This window comes from Petaurus breviceps, unplaced genomic scaffold, assembly GCF_028583685.1.
Source record: "Petaurus breviceps papuanus isolate PSGF00001 unplaced genomic scaffold, PetGlider_PUasm1.0 98, whole genome shotgun sequence".
NCBI classification, from domain to species: Eukaryota; Metazoa; Chordata; class Mammalia; order Diprotodontia; family Petauridae; genus Petaurus; species Petaurus breviceps.
In genome coordinates this window covers 48,974,038-48,978,409 of record NW_027187460.1, presented here as the reverse complement: position 1 = coordinate 48,978,409, position 4,372 = coordinate 48,974,038, and the positions used below count along the sequence as shown (strand labels likewise).

General features: G+C 37.9%; 1 pseudogene; it reads left to right on the top strand.

Moving 5' to 3' along the window:
- Nucleotides 1–1,995: 1,995 nt before the first annotated feature.
- Nucleotides 1,996–4,140, top strand: LOC138155677 (heterogeneous nuclear ribonucleoprotein D-like pseudogene; annotated as a pseudogene).
- Nucleotides 4,141–4,372: the final 232 nt, after the last annotated feature.

Here is a 4,372-nt window from a genome sequence, read left to right as displayed (position 1 = left end):
TTGCAAACCTTAAAGCTCTATATAGATTTTAACTACTATTACTAATACCTGGACTCTTGGCATCCCTACCTTCTTTTAAGATTCTACTCATGTGCCACCTCTTATGGGAAACTTTTCCTGATTCCCTTCATTATTACTGTTCTCTTATCTATCAAATTACTATGGATTTACTTATTTGTTTTTCTCAACATAATGTAAACTTTTTGAGAAAAGACCATTTAAAAAAAAGTCTTTGTATTTTCAATCCAAAATACTATTCTTTGCATATGTTGACATTTCATAAATGCTAATTGAATTGAATTTTATTATTTCCCTTTTCAGTCATAACCCTAGTTCAAATGTAAGGCAAATAACATATAGAATCCTCTCAAAAGAGTTACCATTACAATAATAATGCCTGGTATTTATACAGATTGTCTTTCATAGTATTAACAGCTTAAAGCTCCAGTAAGTCTTGTGAGACATCCTGTATAGTATTGTAAATTTTGAAAAGCACTTTACATGTATTGTGTCATTTGATCCTTAAAACAACTTTGAGTGGTTGGCGCTATGGTTATTATGATCTCTAAATGCAAATTAAGATAGTCAAGACAGATTTAAAGATGAAAAAATGATTGAACCTTTATCACTTAATATCAAGAAAAGGACCTGAGGTCTTCCTGACTGAGTCTAAAACACTTTCCATTATAACATGTCATCAAGTTTTGTTACAAATTAGAGTGTTGGATTTAGAATCAGGAAAACCTGGGTTCAGATTGTAACTCTGACATTAACTGTGGCCAAAGGCAAGCTATTTAACCTGAGACTCAGTTTCCTCATTGTAAAATAGTGATAGTAATACCTGAACTATCTAACTTATTGGAATGCACGGAGGTTCAAATGACATCATTCAGTTCTCTATAACTTTCAAAGATTATTATTCTTTGGGAAAATATTTTAGAAAGATTTAACAGTTTATTGTTCCAGCTATGCTTATGCACATATAAACAAGTGGCATGCTAAATACTAGGTATTTTATTTTCCTTGAAAGTGTGTATTCTGGCCTAAATATTTGGCTGTATATTCCTATGAGTTCCCAGTAGGCTGCTTTTGTTTTGTTTTCTAGCTCTTAGTTCGATCTACTTTACTGAGCAGCTACATGAAGCATTATCTGGAACAGGATTTATCAATGGTTGCTTAATCAGGTCCAGCTTGCTGTATGTGTTAAACTTAAAAAAAAAAAAAAAAAACCCTAGCAAGAGTTTGATTAATTGTTTCCTTTACTGCCTTTCCTGATTTGATTGGACTTTCCCAGGACTGGCCTCCAAATTTTCCCTTCTTTTTTTTCCTAAAACTGTCCCTGGATAGCTAACCTTTAGCATCACATTATATGACTGTGTGATTCTATATTATTCTTCCTTTATGTAATCTTTCTATTTTAATTAATAACACAATATTTTAAAAAGATATAAAATATGTCAGAAAATATAAAGAAGCCTATTAAAACAAGAGTCAATATCTTTACAGCTATTTAAATATCCAGGACCAGACTAATTGATGCTATACTTTATTAATTGTATTTATTTCATTAGGTAATAAATTGCAATTCTAGGATCTTTAGGTGTAAATCCTTATATTTCTTTAAAAATCTATATTTGTCTCATTTTAGTTGGCTTCAAAGAAAGAAGTTGCTCACATTTAGTATGATACTTCAGGGAATTTAGATGCAGAATGGATAATAAGGAAAACTGAGCAATTGTTATATTCTAATCTCTAAAAAAAAAAATCATGGGGTCTCTTTATCTGAACCTCTGGAGTTACTAAAGGAAAAGAAATGGTAAAATAAAAACAGGTGAATTTTTTATTATTTTGCTGCCACAGAGATACTAAGCAAATAAAATTTTGTCATAAGAATTGATTCAGTCTCTTCCGCCGCCATTTTAAATTGGGCTCTGACCAAGGCACCGCTGCTGCGACTGCCCCTACGAGTCGCCTGCCCCCGGCCGACAACCCCGCTGCCATGGAGGACATGAACCAGTACAGCAACTTGTAGGAGTTCGCCGAGGGCTCCAAGATCAAAGCCAGCAAAAAACAGCAGGACGACGGTAAGATGTTTATCAGTGGACAGAGCTGGGACACGAGCAAGAAAGACCTGACCAAATACATCTCCCATTTCGGGGAGGTGGTGGGCTGCACAATCAAGAGGGACTCGGTCAGGAGCGGCTTCGTCTTCGTGCTCCTCAAAGACGCGGCCAGCATGGACAAGGTGCTGGAGCTCAAGGAGCACAAGCTGGACGGCAAGTTGATAGACCCGAAGCGGGCCAAGGCGCTGAAGGGCAAGGAGCCGCCCAACAAGGTGCTCGTGGGCGGCCTGAGCCCGGACACGTCGGAGGAGCAGATCAAGGAGGACTTCGGGGCTTTCGGAGAGATCGAGAACATCGAGCTTCCCATGGACACTCAGACTAACGAGAGAAGAGGATTCTGTTTTATCACGTACACAGACGAGGAGCCAGTTAAGAAATTGTTAGAGAACAGATATCACCAGATTGGTTCTGGGAAGTATGAAATCAAAGTTGGCCAGTCCAAAGAGGTATACAGGCAGCAGCAGCAGCAACAGAAAGGAGGGAGGGGCGCTGCGGCCAGCGGTGGAGGTGGGACTAGGGGTCGTGGCCGAGGTCAGGGACAAAACTGGAACCAAGGATTTAATAACTATTATGATCAAGGATATGGAAATTACAACAGTGTCTATGGTGGTGATCAAAACTATAGTGGCTATGGCGGATATGATTATACTGGGTTTAACTATTGGAACTATGGATATAGACAGGGATATGCAGACTACAGTGGTCAACAAAGCTAGTATGGCAAAGCATCCCGAGGGGGTCATAATCACCAAAATAATTACCAGCCATATTAAAGGAAGACATGGAAAAAACAGGTGTGGATGCTACAGCAGCCTATCTTACAGGATGACGACACTGAATGGAGAGTGGTCTTCTATTGAGATGACTATTTTGTAAAAGCCTTTTAGTGTACATGACACAACTGTGTCCAATTGTATATAGCAGCTTATTTAGTTTTCTTGTTTTTTGCTTTTGTCCTTTGCCATCTGTGTTATGACGAAGTGTGGATTTGTGTTTATACAAATTTTACTTGTATAATTTCATGTCAATTGATTCTCAAAAATAAATTACTTGTGATTGTTAAAAAAAAAAAGTGATTCAAAACTATACAAGAAAAAGATAACGGACATAAAAATGTGTCACTTCCATGCATAATTATCACCACACTTCCATTTTCAGAGATCCATTCATGGCACTACAATTGTAATTATGTGGTGATTGTCAGTGAAGCAAAAGAGGTTGCAGGAACTGTAACATTACATCAAAGAAATGGCTTACCCTGGCAATAGCAAGAAACAGACCTAGGGTCAGAGGTGGGGGAGATGACTAATGAAGGAAGGAAGGACTAAGAATAGGGATCACAGAAACAGTAAATTGTGAGAAGGAAAAGACAGGGAAAATCTGAGTAAGGAAGATAGCCAGTGAACTCCTTCAGGACTGGGAACACATTTCTGCTGTTCTTTTTTTTTTATTTTATTTTCATAGTTTAATTCATTGCCTGGCCTGGAGGAGATGCTTAATAAGTATTGATTGACTTCTGAGGAAAAGGTTAGTCTACAGATATAGAATACTGTGGGAGGACACTTGGCAAAACTATACACTTTGAGATATGATGATAAGCGGATATGAGGGTATAGCTGTAAAAGTTGTTTGGTTGGTGGCTGTCCTTCATGCCTGAAGAGGACTAAAATGGCATCATTATATCAGGGTCAAGGTACAGTGTGTCTGACTGTGGTTGATCAGACCAAAACAAGCTTTGAAGGCTCTACCCCAATTTGGAAATAAATAACCCATATGAACATTTGGGGTGGAAATGTCTAAATTTGTGCATCTCACATTTCTTTACAGCTGCTGAAATTCTGTTCTGCTCATAAAAACAGCACCTTCTTTGATGAGGGTATGCCAAGCTAGGCAGTCCTATGCCAGTGTCTCCTCTGGCTCACAATGAATTCCAAAGTTCTTCAGAGAAAGCTTGAGAGTGTATTTGCGCCATTTTGTATTTCTTCTGACCTCCATTTGAATGCTTGTTTGTGTGAGTTCTCTGTAAAATATTAATTTAGGTAAAATTATGTTTTGCATTTGAACAATGTGGCCAGCTTAAAGGGGTTTCACTCTCAGTAGTAGTGTTTGAATGCTTGGCAGTTAAGCTTAAGAAAGGACTTTGGTGTTTGCTACCTTGTCTTGCTAGGTGACCTTGCTAAGACAATTCAAATGAAAGCAATTTATTTTCCTGGCATAAAGTTGGAACACTGATCAAGTATCACAGGTAT